This window comes from Symphalangus syndactylus, chromosome 7 (genome assembly GCF_028878055.3).
Source record: "Symphalangus syndactylus isolate Jambi chromosome 7, NHGRI_mSymSyn1-v2.1_pri, whole genome shotgun sequence".
NCBI lineage: Eukaryota > Metazoa > Chordata > Mammalia > Primates > Hylobatidae > Symphalangus > Symphalangus syndactylus.
In genome coordinates this window covers 99,725,227-99,743,594 of record NC_072429.2, presented here as the reverse complement: position 1 = coordinate 99,743,594, position 18,368 = coordinate 99,725,227, and the positions used below count along the sequence as shown (strand labels likewise).

The following is an 18,368-nucleotide window of genomic DNA, read 5'->3' as shown; positions in this document are numbered from 1 at the left end:
ATTGGTCCAGTTTCTAAATCTCCTCAATCCTGTCTCATTGTCTAATTTAAAAAAATTCTTTTAGAGACAGGGTCTCACTATGTTGCCTAGGCTAGATTTAAACTCCTAGTCTAAGCAATCCTCTTGCCTCAACCTCCTGAGTAGCTGGGACTACATATGAATGCCACTGTGGCTGGCTTCATCATCTATTTTAAAAAAATACCTACCTCTGGTGAGACGCGGTGGCTCACGCCTGTAATCCCAGCACTTTGGGAGGCCGAGGCGGGCGGATCACGAAGTCAGGAGATCAAGACCATCCTGGCTAACATGATGAAACCCCATCTCTACTAAAAATACAAAAAATTAGCTGGGCGTGGTGGCAGGCGCCTGTAGTCCCAGCTACTCAGGAGGCTGAGGCAGGAGAATGGTGTGAACCCGGGAGGCGGAGTTTGCAGTGAGCCAAGATTGCACCACTGCACTCCAGCCTGGGTAACAGAGTGAGACTCCGTCTCAAAAATAAATAAATAAATAAAATACCTACCTTTGGCCAGGTGTGGTGTCTCATGCCTGTAATCCCAAGATTTTGGGAAGGGGGTGGCCAACGTGGGAGGATTGCTTGAACCCAGGAATTTGAGACCCGCCTGGGCAACAGAGTGAGACCCCATCTCTACAAAAAAACATTTTTTTAAATTAGCCAGGCGTGGCATACCTGTAGTCCCATCTACTCGGGAAGCTGAGGTGGGAGGATCACTTGAGCCTGGGAGGTTGAGGCTGCAGGGAGCTGTGATCTCACCACTACACTCCAGAGTTTGAACTTTATTTGAGAAATGAAGAGGGGGAAAGATTATTAACTTCTTAAGGCACTTACTGTGTGTTGGCTCTATTAGGCATTTGCACTGAAGGTTAGATCTAACATAGCCTTCCCACCAAGCTTTGTAATTACAACTCCTGTTATTCTACTTTTATCTTACTCCAGGTAAACTGGTCTGGCCATAGATTTCTTTTTTAGCTGCCTTTCATCCTAGTCAATAGGCCACATTTTCTTACTTGAACAAGCCTGCATTCTCTACCCACTCCATATCTTCAATTATACTCTTCTCTCTCTCCATCATCTCCCAACCCCACCACCAGGGTAGGTGAAGTGCTACACATCTTTTAAGGTCCATTGCTGGTATTCTGGTACATATTTAATAACCAGCTCTCTGGGAAGGTAAAACTCTGATTTGTAGTGTTCGTCCATTTTTCTTTTGGTTTGCCACAGCCAATTTCGAGCTACCAGTCTGATATCAACTGGATGACAAACTTTCTGAAAAATTAGCTATCATTTCTCAAAGACTAGTATGAACTGGCTCTAGCACATCACTGAGCCTCAAACATCATTGGTCTTGACATCTCCAATCTATAGTACACTTTCCCTGCTTTGAACTTTCTTAGTAACTTACATTCTCTTGCGAAAAGTATTCTGCATTATATTATGGTTATAATGAACCCTGATTATCATCCCATCTTAGATTATTAACTTTTCAAGTGCATGACCCATCTTACTCATCTATGTATTCACAGTGATGCCTAGAACAATAATGGTGTTCAATAAATATTTGCTGTATTAGACAGATGATGAAGATTATCACCAGGGCTTGACTCAGTTGTGGTGAGGATACAATGACATCATGTATGTAAAGCACTTTCCAGAGGGCTTGGCCCTGCAGGTGTTTAATTAGTAACAGCTAATTTTACCATTGGCTGTGGCTTCTGGAATTCAGAGAGTGCAAGTAACATCAATTCTTAACAACTCCTCTCTCCCCAACAGACACACACATTATAGTCACTTGGGGAACATTTACAAACCCCAATGCCCAGGCCAATATATTTTTAAATTTCTCCAAGTGATTCTGTTGTGCCCCAAGCTTCTGAGAACCAGCATCCTACATGCTGCTAATCTTCTCTCTGGATAATGAATCCAAAATATCAAAAAGGAAATGACCTCTAAATACAATCAGCTACCCCTTTAAAAATTCTCCTGTTCGCTAAACAATTCCAGTCAACAGGAGGAAAGCTCACTCAAAGGATTGCCTTATTTGGTGAGGTTTGGGTGGGGTTACCTGGGAGGAAAGACTGAGAATGAGTAATGCAGTGTTCAGCAGGGGCAGGAGAGAAATACCTCTTTGTCAGCAAACTCCCGTAAGTGAAGTTCTTCAGGCTGGCAGAATTTTAGAGACATTTCAATTAGATCTGGCCTTTGTGATGATTTACTGCAGACCAAACATAAGTAAGTTTCATCTCAATAAACATCTGTGGGTTTACCCAAATTATCTTGTTCCTCCAGATTTCTTTTTTTTTGAGATGGAGTCTTGCTGTGTTGCCAGGCTGGAGTGCAACGGCGCTATCTCGGCTCGCTGGAACCTCCGCCTCCCGGGTTCAAGCGATTCTCTTGCCTCAGCCTCCCACATAGCTGGGACTACAGGCGTGCACCACCATGCCCAGCTAATTTTTGTATTTTTAGTAGAGACGGTGTTTCACCATGTTGGCCAGGATGGTCTTGATCTCTTAACCTCGTGATCCGCCCGCCTCGGCCTCCCAAAGTGCTGGGATTACAGGCATGAACCACCACGCCCGGCCTTGTTCTTCCAGAATTTTATCAAAACAACTAGCTACCAAGGCTCAAAATAATTCCTTTTCTCATAAAATATTTGTGGTAATGAGAATGGACTTCAAGTCAAGACAATAAAGCATTTCTAGCTTTGAGAAGCAGGTACTACTTTCCCCTGAGTGTTGGTGAAACTGAAGCATTGCGAGACCTGATTGGCCCAAAGTGACACAGGGTGAGCCCAAATATGAAGCAAGAGATTCCTGTTCTCATCACTTGACACATTTCATCTTTTACGGATATTTAGTGATTGTGGTTTCATCATGTATCTCTCATGTTAAAGATATTCACCAAAAAAAAAAAAATCCTTCTGAATTTGCTCTGAAAAGTAATTAAAGCAATTCTGCTTCAATAGTGTAGTAGATTACTCTTTGTTTTTATGAGAGTGATAGCCTGGTAGTTCACTTTAAAGGAGAGAGAGAAGAAGATGTGTGTGCTACAGTCAAATTTTAGAGGTCTATGCTAATTTTCTTTGATGCCTCTCACTATAAGTGACTATTTAAGAAATCATTTGCTTTCTTTTTTGTCTTGAGACAAGGTCTCGCTCCAGGTCACTCAGGCTGGAGTACAATGCCGCGATCTCAACTCACTGCAACCTCTGCCTCCTGGGTTCAAGTGATTCTCCTGCCTCAGCCTCTCAAGTAGCTTGGATTACAGGCTCCTGCCACCACGCCCGCCTAATTTTTGTATTTTTAGTTGAGACGGGGTTTTGCCACATTGGCCAGGCTGGTCTCAAACTCCTGACCTCAAGTGATCCACTCACGTCGGCCTCCCAAAGTGCTGGGATTACAGGCATGAGCCACTGTACCTGGCCACAAAATGAACTTCTTAAAGAAACTCTTAGCAGAACCTCATACTTTAGATCAAAGCTCCATAATATCACAAACCCTTCAAATTTGGTTCCTATATAAATCACATCCTTAAAACCATGACTTACCTTTCTAATACTTTTTCTCTGTTCTAACATTATACATTAATAGAGGACATACATGTGTCATACCAACTTCCAATATATCACATTCTTTCCTAAGGATCACCAACGAGGACCACTGAATACCACTATGGGTAGAGCCCAGAATCAGGACTCAGAAAGGCTACTGTCTGTTATCCTCAAATATTACAGTGATTTTGAGTCACCAGATGAAGTTACAAGTCTGGCTATAGAATCAGTCTGACCAGAAGATCTAGCAGATTGTACTTGTTACTGCAAATTTAAAAGAAGACAGTAGCAGCAGAATGGGAAAGTTCCATCTTCATGCTCTTTGCACAAGGACTCTGTAATATCCTTTCAGCCAGACTGTGTGAACACGGGGGGAGCATCTCAGACTCCCCTTGTCTTGAGACAATGAGAAGGGTTATACAAGTTTTCTGAGTTCTCTGAAATCTGGGTTCTGTCCAGAATCATAGTCACCTAAAATCTGACTTCCTGTCACTATTGCAGCAAATAAGGGTTGGGCACCCAATATCCACAGGTGAGAAAGAGACCAGGCTTATCAATTAACCTTGCGCATAACAAATAGCATTGGCTTACACAAGACAGAAGTTTCTTCATTTCTTTCTCTGTCCTGTGGAAGATCCACTGTAGGGCTGTTATGGCTATTGCAGGGGTTTGGCCACCCACGCTCCACCCTCCTCAGCACATGGTTCCCACCTCACAGTTCAAGATGGCTGCTCAAAACCCACCTAAGAGGAAGAACAAAGGGAAAGGGGAAGAAGTAAAGAGATTAAGAGCACATACCAGCCATCTTTCTGTCAAGTTTCCCAGGCACTGCCTTCCACTTATACTATGTTGGACATCACTGAGTCCAGTCAACCACATGTAGCTGCAAGGGAGCTTGGGAAATATGGTATTTACAGTGCATAGTCATCGGCCGAGGTAAAAACTGGCAGTTCTGCTACAAGCAAGGAGAACAGATATTAAGGTCAGAATCCAGGGGTCTCTGCCACAACCTGACTAATGTCAGTGCTAATGTTCAAGGTTGAGAGGCTGCCATAGTTAAGTGTAAAACTTAGAATTCAGGAAGCTTGGACTATATTCTTATTTCTACCCAAGTATCCAAGTGACCTCAGTAATCTCACCAGTAACACAGATATGTCATTGCTAAAAATTGAATGTGATGCATGATGTTATAAGAATAATCAGCAAATTAGTTAACTGCATTTTTGTGTGTTTCCATTCACAGGGCATAACTACTTGTTTAAAGCATCTGCTGAATTAATCACCTGATCTGAAGCACAAACTTATGAAATTCAAACACCCCCACAGGAGAAAATAGAATAGTTGAAACTTTGAGTTGAAAGGGACATTCAAGGATGTCTAATTCAACCCTCTCTCCCCATATAGAAATCTCTGCCAAGTAACCCTGACAGATGGTCTCCTGTCTTGTGCTTAAGCACTCCTACAGTGTGTTATTTTGCAGTTCCATTGATGGACAGCTCCAATTGTCAGATAGTTCGTCTGGATAGTGAACAAAAACTCCTTCCCCTGAACCCCCATCTCCTGAAATAACAGAGAACAAAGTCTTTCTTTTCATGATAGTCCTTCTACTAATGGAAGACAGTTTTTTTGTCTCTTAGTCTTCTCCTCAAGCTAAACATTCCTGATGGTTGCAACTGTTTCTTAAGTAACCAGGTGTGTCCAGAATTGGTGGGTTCTTGGTCTCACTGACTTCAAGAATGAAGCCACGGACCCTCGCGGTGACTGTTACAGCTCTTAAGGTGGCGCGTCTGGAGTTTGTTCCTTCTGATGTTCGGATGTGTTCGGAGTTTCTTCCTTCTGGTGGGTTCGTGGTCTTGCTGGCTCAGGAGTGAAGCTGCAGACCTTCGCGGTGAGTGTTACAGCTCTTAAGGCCGCGCGTCTGGAGTTGTTCGTTCCTCCCGGTGGGTTCGTGGTCTCGCTGGCTCAGGAGTGAAGCTGCAGACCTTCGCGGTGAGTGTTACTGCTCATAAAAGCAGTGTGGACCCAAAGAGTGAGCAGTAGCAAGATTTATTGCAAAGAGCGAAAGAACAAATCTTCCACAGTGAGGAAGGGGATCCGAGCCGGTTGCCACTGCTGGCTCTGGCAGCCTGCTTTTATTCTTATCTGGCCCCACCCACATCCTGCTGATTGGTAGAGCCGAGTAGTCTGTTTTGACAGGGCGCTGATTGGTGCGTTTACAATCCCTGAGCTAGACATATAGGTTCTCCACGTCCCCGTTAGATCAGTTAGATACAGAGTATAGACACAAAGGTTCTCCAAGGCCCCACCAGGGCAGCTAGATACAGAGTGTCGATTGGTGCACTCACAAACCCTGAGCTAGACACAGGGTGCTGATTGGTGTGTTTACAATCCCTGAGCTAGACATAAAGGTTCTCCACATCTCCACCAGACTCAGGAGCCCAGCTGGTTTCACCCAGTGGATCCTGTACCAGGGTTGCAGGTGGAGCTGCCTGCCAGTCCCGCGCCGTGCACTCACACTCCTCAGCCCTTGGGTGGTCGATGGGACTGGGCACCGTGGAGCAGGGGGTGGCACTCGTCGGGGAGGCTCGGGCCGCACAGGAGCCCATGGAGGGGGTGGGAGGCTCAGGCATGGGGGGCTGCAGGTCCCGAGCCCTGCCCGGTGGGAAGGCCGCTAAGCCCCGGTGAGAAATCCAGCGCAGTGAAGGTGGGCTGGCACTGCTGGGGGACCCAGTACACCCTCCGCAGCCGCTGGCCCGCGTGCTAAGCCCCTCATTGCCCGGGGCCGGCAGGGCCGGCCGGCTGCTCTGAGTGAGGGGCCCGCCAAGCCCACGCCCACCCGGAACTCCAGCTGGCCTTCAAGCGCCGCGCGCAGCCCCGGTTCCCGCTCGCGCCTCTCCCTCCACACTCCCTGCAAGCTGAGGGAGCCGGCTCCCGCCTTGGCCAGCCCAGAAAGGGGCTCCCACAGTGCGGCGGTGGGCTGAAGGGCTCCTCAAGTGCCACCAAAGTGGGAGCCCAGGCAGAGGAGGCGCCGAGAGCAAGTGAGGGCTGTGAGGACTGCCAGCATGTTGTCACCTCTCATAGGTACCTATCTCTCTCACCATCAGGATATTTTTCTCCACATTAGTGTTTCTTGAACTTTGTTGACTATGACCTACAGAAATGATTTCATTTTATATATGATTGGTATACATAAACATACATATAACTGAAACAGAAGTTTCATAAAACAATATTTAGCCTCATTAGCTGCCATAAGCGCATATATTTTCTAATTCAACTCTATCCTACTCTATTGTGTGCAATTTTTTTTTTTTTTTTTTTTTTTTTTTGAGACGGAGTCTCGCTCTGTGCCCAGGCTGGAGTGCAGTAGCACAATCTCGGCTCACTGCAAGCTCCACCTCCTGGGTTCACGTCATTCTCCTGCCTCAGCCTCCCGAGTAGCTGGGACTACAGGCACCCACCACCATGCCCAGCTAATTTTTTTGTATTTTTAGTAGAGACGGGGTTTCACCGTGTTAGCCAGGATGGTCTCGATCTCCTGACCTCGTGATCCGGCTGCCTCAGCCTCCCAAAGTGCTGGGATTACAGGCATGAGCCACCGTGGCCTGTACTATTTTTTTAATGCTGGTTGCTATCCTTTTTTAATGGGATTCATACTCTTCATGGGTAACAACTCATAGTTTGAAAATCACAGCTCCAGATGCACTCTGACCTGTAAATGTGCTTAGAAGGTACTGTTCTGATACTGCAGGCTGCTCTGAGTGAGCAAAAGGGGCTTCTACTTCCTGATTCCAAAACTTGGTGTCTTTTTTTTAAGGTAATCTATGTGCATTAAATTTTAAAGTCACACTATCACACTGTTGACTGAGCATTTGAGTCACTTATAACTATAATACTTTCTCTGGGCCAGGCACGGTGGCACATACCTGTAATCCCAGCACTTTGGGGGGCCAAGGCAGGAGGATTGTTTGAGCCTAGGAGTTTGAGACCAGCCTGGGCAACATAGTGAGGCCACGTCTCTACAAAAAGTAAACAAAATTAGCAGGGCGTGGTGGCATGTGCCTGTAGTCCCAGCTACTCGAGAAGCTGAGGCAGAAGGATGGCTTCAGCCCAGGAAGTAAAAACTGCAGCGAGCTGTGATCGCACCACTGCACTCCAGCCTGTGCAACAGAGACCATCAAGAAAGAAAGAGGCCGGGTGCGGTGGCTCACGCCTGTAGTCCCAGCACTTTGGGAAGCCGAGGCGTGTGGATCACCAGGTCAGGAGTTTGAGAGCAGCCTGGCCAATACGGAGAAACCCCATCTCTACTAAAAATACAAAAATTAGCTGGGAGTGGTCGTGCATGCCTGTAGTCCCAGCTACTCAGGAGGCTGAGGCAGAAGAATCGCTTGAACCCGGGAGGCAGAGGTTGCAGTGAGCCAAGATCATGCCACTGCACTCCAGCCTGGGAGACAGAGTGAGACTCCGTCTCAAAAAAAAAAACAGAAAGAAAGAAATAGAGAAAGAGAGAGAGAGAAAGAGAGAAAGAAAGAAAGAAGAAAGTGAGAAGAAAGAAAAGAAAAAAAAGAAAGAAAGAAAAGAAAGAAAGAAAGACAAAGAAAGAAAGAAAGGCAACCTTAAGAGTTGGTAATAGCTGGACAAAGTGAGAACCACATGCTGGAAGGCTCAGAGGTGAGAAAAACACAGGTAATGTGAATAGCAAAGAACAAGAACACTCCTAGAGAACTTCAAGAAGGGCACGGCTTTGAACACATTGAACAGAAGCTATTTACTTGCCACATGTACAGGATAAGGCCAAGATGAGCAAGCCAAAGGAGCTGGCCTGTGTCTGTGTTCTGTGAAGGACTCACATCTGTCTATCGAGGAGCCTGCAGAGGTTAGCGGCAGCTTGAGGACTCTTAATGCCTTCGCTACCTGTGGATTCTCAGTTCCCATTGCATCAGTCAACGCTAAAAGTTGTTGGCCAAAGTGAAAGAGAAGTAGAGAAGAAGAGATGGAGTTAGCAAGAAAGGGAATGGTTTTCTTTTGATCTTCACTCCAAATTCCAGATTCAGACCAACAGAGAGAGTATTTTTTTTTCTTTTTCCTTGATTTTTCTCTATTTGTAAACTGGTAGTTACTTTAGTTTTTAAATTAGTAATTGGCATTGCATTCTTCATGGTCCAAAACTCAAAAGGTTCAAAAAAGATATGTGGTCAAGTTTCCTTCCTTCCCCACCACCTGCTGTACAATTTATCTCTAAGACAAGCAATGTAAGCAGGTCTTGTTTATATTTCCAGAGATCTATGTGAAACCAATCGAGTAGTTCCACACACAGTAGTAGTAGTAGTAGTAGTAGTAGTAGTAGTAGTAGTAGTAGTAATAATAGTAATAGTAGTTGTTGTTGTTTTGGATAAACATAGAAATTGACGCTTCTGGTCTTAAAGCTTAAAACTTACATTTCTTTTATCTGAGTTCCTGCCTCAGGAAAGAACCCCAGGCTTCTTAAAAAAGTATCAAAGAACTGAAACTCACCAGATCATTTTATCCAGACAATGAGATGCTGGACCCCTCATTCATCATGATTGCTTCCTTACCCCTCCCAAATTCCAGTTTTCTCACACATAGCTACATTTCTTCCTGGCTATATAAATCCCTCATTTTAGTAGCTTAGGGAGATGGATTTTTTTTTTTTTTTTTTGAGACGGAGTCTCGCTCTGTCGCCCAGGCTGGAGTGCAGTGGCGCAATCTCGGCTCACTGCAAGCTCCACCTCCCGGGTTCACGCCATTCTCCTGCCTCAGCCTCTCCGAGTAGCTGGGACTACAGGCGCCCGCCACCACGCCCGGCTAATTTTTTTTGTATTTTTTGTATTTGTAATAATTTTTGTATTTTTTTTTTAGTAGAGACGGGGTTTCACCGTGGTCTCGATCTCCTGACCTCGTGATCCGCCCGCCTTGACCTCCCAAAGTGCTGGGATTACAAGCGTGAGCCACCGCGCCCGGCCAGGGAGATGGATTTGAGACAGATCTCCGATCTCCTATCTCCTTGACTGCAGCGCCCGATTAAAACATTCTTCCTTGGCAATGGTTGTCTCAGTGAATGGCTTTCTGTGCAGCGGGAAGCACAGAAACTTGTATTTGTTTTATCTGAGTTCCTTCCTCAGGAAAGGAACTTCAGGCCTCTCAAAGAAAATATCAAAGAACTAAAACTCACCAGATCAAGGCACCAGATGCCTCCTTGCCCCTCTCCTAGTTCTTGTTTTCTTACACATTGTTGCATTTCTTCTGTGCTATAAAACCCTGGGTTTTAATCAGTCAGGGAGATGGATTTGGGACTGAGCTCACATCTCCTGTGGCACCCGATTAAAGCCTTCTTCCTTGGCAATACTTGTCATCTCAGTGATTGGCTTTCTGTGCGGCAAGCAGGAGGGCCGAGACAATCCCTGCTGTTTCAGGAACCAAATCACAGCACAGTATGCACACAGATAATATAGTACTTGTTTTTTCCTGCTACCGAATTCTTAGAATTGACTAAATCAAAAAAGGAAAAAAAAAATTTAAGTGAAGAAAACGAAGCTAGTCTTAAGGAATAAGAAAACTAATGAACAGCAATGAGACAGCAAAAAAAAAAAAAAAATTTTTAATACATGTATATATTTGGTTTTTTCCCCAGCCACACTGTTTATATATAATAACTCAACTTCTCAGGAAGAAAGAAGAGTTTGTAGGGAACATATATATATATAAAGGGAAATATTGTTGGCTCTTCTAGGTGTTTACTAAGATCCTCGAATTGTTTTTATAAAAAGCTTATAATCTTTTGCTGTCAGATATAAGAAACATGATAAAAGAACATTGTGAAGAGTTATGCTGTGTGCTTAAAATATTATGCAAGCTTGAGGAGTCAAAAAACTACATGTGACTCTGCAACCTTCAGAAATATTAATCTACTGACAACAGGGCCATCTAATTTTCTCTTTTATGCTACTAGATTGATGTGGAAAATCGGAAAGAATGTTCAAGCTGAAATGAATAGAAAGAACATTATAAATGAGTAACAGGATAATTAAAGCATGAAGCAGCCTTCTACATCTCAAGATAATGGTAATGGTAAGTGTAGTTTTAGCTAATTAATTGGTTAATAACAAATTTGCATCAATGACTGTCTTACATTTAAATATGAAATACTTTTGCTTTGCTAGAAGCTGAGAATGGAATTATCATGAAGCATGTAAAACAAATAGCTTTGGGCCACCAAAAGTATAATTACAAGTGAGACAACCCAATGTGAATTAGTCCTGCAGAAACAATCTTCCACTCTACACTATAGAATTCTTTGGGATTCATAGAGGGTAAATCTTTCCACTAAAACATTTCCTCTTCAAAATGCTTTACTGCATGAGAAAGTCAGTTTCATGGCATTTTGGATCCAACACGTACCCAACCAAAAACAATATTGCCCAGTTTGAGGGATCAGTTGCCTTATTCATCCAACCTGATCCCTGATAACTTTTGGCAGTTTCTAAATATCAAACCCACCCTCAAAAGAAGAGAACTTGTCAATCTGACAATGTGCAAAAGAAAGTGTCATAGACAGGCCTGGTGTGGTGGCTCATGCCTGTAATCCCAGCACTTTGGGAGGCCAAGGCAGGCGGATCATTTGAGGTCAGGAGTTTGAGACCAGCCTGGCCAACCCCATCTCTACTAAAAATACAAAAATTAGTCAGGTGTGGTGGCGTGCACTTGTAATTCTGGCTACTCGAGAGGCTGAGGCAGGAGAATCACTTCAACTCCAGAGGTGGAGGTTGCAGTGAGCCAAGATCACGCCACTGCACTCCAGCCTGGTTAACACAGCAAGACTCCCATCACACACACACACACACACACACACACACACACACAGAAAGAAAGTGCCATAGACTCAGAAAGTAATGTACCAAAAGAAGAATTCCAAAACATTAAAAGCAAAGTCAGCTACTTTAAAATAAATGCATGGTGGTATCCTATCACTGTCTCCCAAGTTACTTCGAAGAGGACGTGCTCATTTAGACAGTTAAGGGCTAGGAGACTTGCTATAAATCAGCATCATTACTGTATAGTCAAACCTTACAAACTAATTTCCAGAGGAAATCCAATCTTCCAGGCTTAGAGAATGATAACAAGAAGCAAATCCAATAACTGTCCTGCAACTTGAAATTGATTTTCAAATTAATTAATTCTGTAACTGAATCTTAATTTTATTTTTTAAAAATGCATAGAAATAAAAAAAAAATGTACTAGAACATTTGTATGGATCAGATTACAGGGGATTTTTATCCTGTACTCCTCTAACGTTTATTTCCTGCATTTCCCACAGCAATTATGTAGTACTTTGGTAACCAAGAGCAAAGAAAAAAGTTTAAAACTGAAAACATAATTTTTCTATGTGGCTATGTATTTCTTTTTCCCAGTACGGTAGGATATCATCCTAAATATTTTTGAGCTGATCCAAGTTCCACTTTATTGTTCTCAATAGAAATCCTAGGTAGACCAGAACACAAAATGAGAAATAGAAACTAAAATATAAATCACCTTTTTGAAACTGATAGGTTCCCCCCCACCACTGCTGCAAAGCAACTTAAACACACCTTTTTTTCAATCTTTTTATGTTAAAGACACACAGGTATTTTCTTTTGTGTTTTCCCTAAGGGGGAAATGGTAGAATGGGCTCCTCTGTCCCCCCCAGTATCCTCCCCTGTCTCTTCCTTTCCCTCCTCAAGCAGTAATTTGGCCTCCCTCTATGATATACTGGGTATTTAGATCCCTAAATGGGCCCTTGCCTTTTGCCCTTGGAAATAATTTCTACATTTTTTTAACCAATCCTGCCAGCAGGTCAGGATAAATAGCCATGTTAGAAGTTGGCCCCAGGTTCTATCCTCCTCCTTTGACAGCCTCCCTTCTGGGGTCTTGGGGGACTCCCTTGGGAAGTCTTCTTGACTGCTGGGGGTGGGGCACCAACTTGGAGGACCTGGACGCCGGAAGAGAAGGAAAAGCACTCCATGGTCAGGTAAAAGGGCATCTGTGTCTACACCCAGATACATCCTGACCTTCTGAGGTCTGTTGTGTGTGCGAGAGCTTCCCTGGCTTCCTTCTTCAAATGCAGACACCCAGTTTGGTGGTGTGACCTTGAGAAGCGACTGATCCAGTTCTTGGAGAGCGAGTTGAACTGGATGATCCTCAAGCCCTCAGAGAAGCTGTGATTACAATTCCAGTTTACCCTGATATACTTCAGGGTATATGAGGATGTAGTGGAGAACTTTCTCCCAGGCCTCATTAGTAAAAAGAGTTGTGCTTTTCCAGGGCTGGTGTGGTTTTCTTCTGTGAGCTGGGAATCATGCAACAGTTGACACTTTCCTTCTTGCCACAAGGCTTAGCGAATTTGTGGTCTCCCTCTAGCAAATATTTAGGGCTTTATGGTATGCATTTGCTATGCAAATCTCCCTGTGGTTCCCAACTGACTTTACCTTTGTTTTTCTTTTCACCATTTTTTTTTAACTTGTTTTTATAGTACTTTTCTTCTATCTTGTTACATTGTATTCCGTTTTAAAGCTTCTTAAAGCCTCCTTGGAACAAGGTAGAATATAAATAATGTCAAATCACTTTTTAAAATACATGTTAGGAGTGTTCATTTTTCTGCTTATTTTGGTCATCTTATCACAGTTTCTCCCTAAATCCAAAAGCAAATCTTAGCTCTATCATTCTGATTATGCAAATACCTTAAACTACAACTATTTGATATAATTAAATTATAAATTTCTGGAGAGCAGAGATCAGGTCTGATAAGGCATAATGCAGTTGTGGTAGGCAGAAACAGCCCTGGGCTGGAAGTTTTATTTCCAGTTCTATTGAGGACTACGTGTTTGACCTTGGGCAGGGCCCTTCTCTCTGGATCTCGGTTTCCTTGTTGATAAAGTGAAGGGTTTGGACCAAGTCACCTCTAAAATCCCTTCCAGCTCTGAAATTCATTGACTCTCTGACCTACTGTGGGCATTTAATAAATAACAAGCACACTTACAGAGAACCTCAAGAATGACTTGCATAGGCCGGGCGCGGTGGCTCACGCCTGTAATCCCAACACTTTGGGAGGCTGAGGCAGGCGGATCACGATGTCAGGAGTTCAAGACCAGCCTGGCCAATATGGTGAAACCCCACCTCTACTAAAAATACAAAAATTAGCAGGGCGGGGTGGCGCATGCCTATAGTCCCAGCTACTTGGGAGGCTGAGGCAGAAGAATCGCTTGTACCCAGGAGGTGGAGGTTGCAGTGAGCTCAGATCACGCCACTGCACTCCAGCCTGGGCAACAGAGGGAGACTCCGTCTCAAAAAAAAAAAAATAATGACTTGCTCTTGGACACCTTTGTCAACAAATATTTACTTGACATTTCACCTGGAATGTGGCTGTGGTTAAGGGACAAATAAGAGACTGCTGTTTCGGGTCCTGCAGAGGGCCCCAGACCTAAAGAGGAGGCTTCCGCACTTGATTGTCCCCACTGCCTGAGGGTTCAAGTCTTTATATGATCACTAGAAGCTGAAACTCTGCCAGCATGAAGAACCAAAGGCAAGGCTGGGTGCAGTGGCTCACGCCTGTAATCTTAGCACTTTGGGAGGCTGAGGCAGGTGGATCATCTGAGGTCAGGAGTTTGAGACCAGCCTGGCCAATATAGTGGAACCCCATCTCTACTAAAAATACAAAAATCAGCTGGGCGTGGTGGCAGGTACCTGTAATCCCTGTTACTTAGGAGGCTGAGGCAGGAGAATCACTTGAACCTGGGAGGCGGAGGTTGCAGTGAGCCGAGATCATGCCATTGCACTCCAGCCTGGGTGGAAAAAAAAAAAAGAAAAGAAAATAAGAACCAAAGGCACAGGGGAGCGAAAGTGGCAATCATGAGAAAGGAAGTTCACCTGCTTTTACAGAAATAAAATGGTATAGGCCTTTAGAGTAAGGGGGATAGAGAATTAAAAAAAAAAAAATTAAGTCAATGTTTCATTTGAATACTTTCCAAGTCAAAATCAACCTATTTAAAATATGAATGATATTGTGTGTAACTTCATTTCACCACAAAATTATTGTGCTTGGTATATTTTTCCCTTAAAATTCATCATTGTTGAATTTTATTATTGTGCTTGATATATTTTCCTTTTAAAACTTACTGTTATTGGCCAGGCCCCGTGGCTCATGCCTGTAATTGCAGCACTTTGGGAGGCCGAGGTAGGAGAATCATTTGAGCCCAGTAGTTCAAGACTAGCCTGGGCAAAATAGTGAGGCCCTGTCTCTGAAAAAACAGTCATCATTATTAATTACAAACTGCTGATTAATTTTTGTTCTAAATTGTTTGCACTTTTAACACAAATGGAGTTCTAAGTTTCTGATAGGTAGTGTCTTTTAGGCTTTACCAGTTTATGAGGAATGGAGCCAAGTCAAGAATAAACCATTGACTGGGCACAGTGGCCCAGGCCTGTAATCCCAGCACTTTGGGAAGCCGAGGCAAGAGGATTGCTTAAGCCCAAGATTTTGAGGCCAGCCTGAGCAACATGATGAAACCTCATCTCTACAAAAATACCAAAAAAAATTAGCTGGATATGGTGGTGCATACCTGTGGTCCCAGCTACTCAGGAGACTAAGGCAGGAAGACAGCTTGAGCCCGGGAGGTCAAGGTTGCAGTGATCCATGATCATGCCACCGCACTCCAGCCTGAGCATCAGAGCAAGACCCTGTTTAAAAAAAAAAAAAGGAGAAGAATAAACCATCAACACTATTTAAAAAATTGTATATTCCTTACGTTTCTAAAGATACAAGAAGTACCCACCCATGCACACTAAAAACCATGTAAAAAGTAAGAAGAAAGGAAAAATAAAGTACCCACCCATTTTCAGAAACAGACTGAAAAAAAGAGAGGAAAACTCCTCACCAAATACAAGTTTTGCCATACACAAGTAACTTTCTCATATCCCTTATTTTTCTAAACTATCCCAGAAGAGTCCCTATACTATTGCTTTATTTTAATCATGTCAGAGGACCTTGACATTAATCATGTCAGAGGACCTTGACATACTGAACCCTTCTCTTGGGACATGTCTTTACCTTTCTTTTCTTTTCTTTTCTTTTTGAGACAGAGTCTCGCTCTGTCCCCTAAGCCGGAGTGCAGTGGCGCGATCTCGGCTCACTGCAAGCTCCGCCTCCCGGATTCATGCCATTCTCCTGCCTCAGCCTTCCCAGTAGCTGGGACTACAGGCGCCCACTACCACGCCCAGCTAATTTTTTGTATTTTTAGTAGAGACAAGGTTTCACCGTGTTAGCCAGGATGGTCTCGATCTCCTGACCTCATGATCTGCCCGCCTCGGCCTCCCAAGTGTTCGGATTACAGGCGTGAGCCACCGCGCCTGGCCACATGTCTTTACCTTTCTAAAGGCCAAACTGTTTCAGGCTTCCTCGTAAGTATGAACAGACAGAAGCAGATTCCTGCACACATTTTACAGGGTGAAAGTGAAGGGGTCAGAGAGCGAGCCCTCCGATGGACCTGCCATCCATCTTGGGGAGAAAGGGCTGTGCTTCGCAGGATCCCAGATGACACGAGTGAACAAAATGCCTCAAAGTCTTTTGTGTTCTACAAAAATTTAACTACCTCCTGTATAGCAATGGCCAAGTGTGCTTTGGAATTCCAACAAATTCAGAAGCATCCGAATTTATGCTCATGCCTTGAATCCAAGAGTTTTGCAGCACTCTGACTACTTCCTGCTTCTTAATAAGCATTTTCATTTGCTTCTTTCTATTGCTTTCAAGTGGAAATGAACCTGAAGTCTTTAAAAAAAAAAAAAAAAAGTTAGACGGGGTGCAGTGATTCATGCCTGTAATACCAGTGCTTTGGGAGGCTGAGGCAGGAGGATTGCTTGAGCTCAGGGGTTCCAGACCAGCCTGGGCAAAATAGCTAGGCCCTGTCTTAAAAAAAAAAAAAAAAAAAAAAAAAGCCAGTCGTGGTGGCACACGCCTGTAGTCCCAGCTACTCAGGAGGCCGAGATGGGAGGATTGCTGGAGCCCAGGAAGTCGAGGCTGCATTGAGCCAAGATTGTGCCATCACACTCCAACCTGGGTGACAGAATGAGTTCTTGTCTCAAAAAATAAAAAACTAAATAGATAAAAATAAAGTAAAAATAAAGTTGTACTTCTCAAGGTCATTGTCTGAGGGATAGCTGGCAAATGGGCACCTGGTTTTTTAGACAAGGTTTCTGTGAGGTTAAAAAAGGCCTTGAAGTCCCTTCTATTATTTTAGGCTGTAGCTCTAATTTTCTTTTAATGAAGACAATCCAAAATAGGGTAAATTTATTTTTAAAATACATAGTTTTAACAAGTGAAGACTTAATGTATATGCGCACCAAAATACAATGCAGTATAATAACACTAGGCAATTCCAGAATTTATTAAAAGGTTAATTTATATTACATGACTACTGGTGGGCTTGTTATGGGACTCAAGCCAAAGTTGCACAAGGATCATTTTACTTTAGTCTTGTCAGGCATTTCTGTATGTTTAACTTCATCTGAAGATAAAGGTGAAGCTCTTAAACATAAATTTGAGGACCCAAGCCAATGCTCCTGATACAGTTTTGCTATGTCTCCACCCAAATCTCATCTTGAATTGTAGCTCCCATAATCCCCATATGTTGTGGAAGGGACCTGGTGGGAGGTAATCGAATCATGGGGACAGGTTTTGCCCATGCTGTTCTCATGATAGTGAATAAGTCTCACAAGATCCGATGGTTTTATAAAGGGCAGCTCTCCTGCACATGCTCTCTTATCTGCCACCATGGAAGACATGCTTTTGCTTCTCCTTTGCCTTCCGCCATGGTTATGAGGTCTCCCCAGCCATGTGAGTCCTTTAAACCTCTTTTTCTTTATAAATTACCCAGTCTTGGGTATTTCTTCATAGCAGTATGAAAATGGACGAATACAGCTCCCCTCCTGCTTCCCTTAGGGTTATGGCATAAAACTGGCTTTAAAGTCTTCAGGGACACTGGCAGACAACATCCTCATCTGGTATGGTGATCCTTAAAACTAAGGAACTAAAGATAGTCATCCATTCCTGTTTTCTTAAATAGCCTCTTCATTTTTCAGAAAACCATAAACGGCTGGGCACAATGGCTCATACTTGTAATGCCAGCACTTTAGGAGGTGAAGGCGGGAGGATCACTTGGGCCCAGGACTTTGAGACCAGCCTGGGCAACACAGCAAGACCTCATCTTTAGAAAAAAGAAAAAAAAGAAAACCCTAAAGATAGGATCACACTTGCTCTATGAATTTAGAGTTTTAAATGGCATCGTTTTATGCTACGCATTCTTTTCTTTTGAAGACAGCAGCTTTCCCGTGAATGGCTTTTTATATTCCTTATCCCGTTCTTGGATCTCCTGCAGCTCTGGAGAGCACCCAACTTCATGATGTCACAAGTGAGCAAGTTTGAACCATGAAAAGAGAAAAGTGCATCTCGTTGTGGTAATCTGTAATTGCTTATCCTGTATGGCCTTTCCTACTGCGTCCCTGTTTCCTACAGAGTCAGCAAACCAGAGTCACCTCTCCCAGTCTTTTGTGGGGCCTCCCACATTGATAACTGGTACCTGCGATCTTTTGTTGTCTTCTGCTCTCTGTGAAACAAGCCAACCAAAAGCTCACTGGGGTGTTGGTACCATATAAACCATGACCCCTCTGTCTATTAATCTGCAAAGATTTTGAAAAATAAAAGCCCACTTATTGCTACTTGAGCAGATTCCCTTCCCTAATCATACTTGGTTCTAA

At 43.6% G+C, this 18,368-nt stretch overlaps 1 long non-coding RNA gene across 1 annotated transcript; it reads right to left on the bottom strand.

Annotated features, from left to right (window-relative positions):
• Positions 1–719: 719 nt before the first annotated feature.
• On the bottom strand, positions 720–14,389 carry LOC134737239 (uncharacterized). Its single transcript, XR_010121931.1, has 4 exons — positions 14,304–14,389; positions 4,158–4,309; positions 2,141–2,231; positions 720–793 (listed from the first exon to the last, which is right to left on the bottom strand). It is a non-coding gene; the product is annotated as an uncharacterized lncRNA (long non-coding RNA).
• Positions 14,390–18,368: the final 3,979 nt, after the last annotated feature.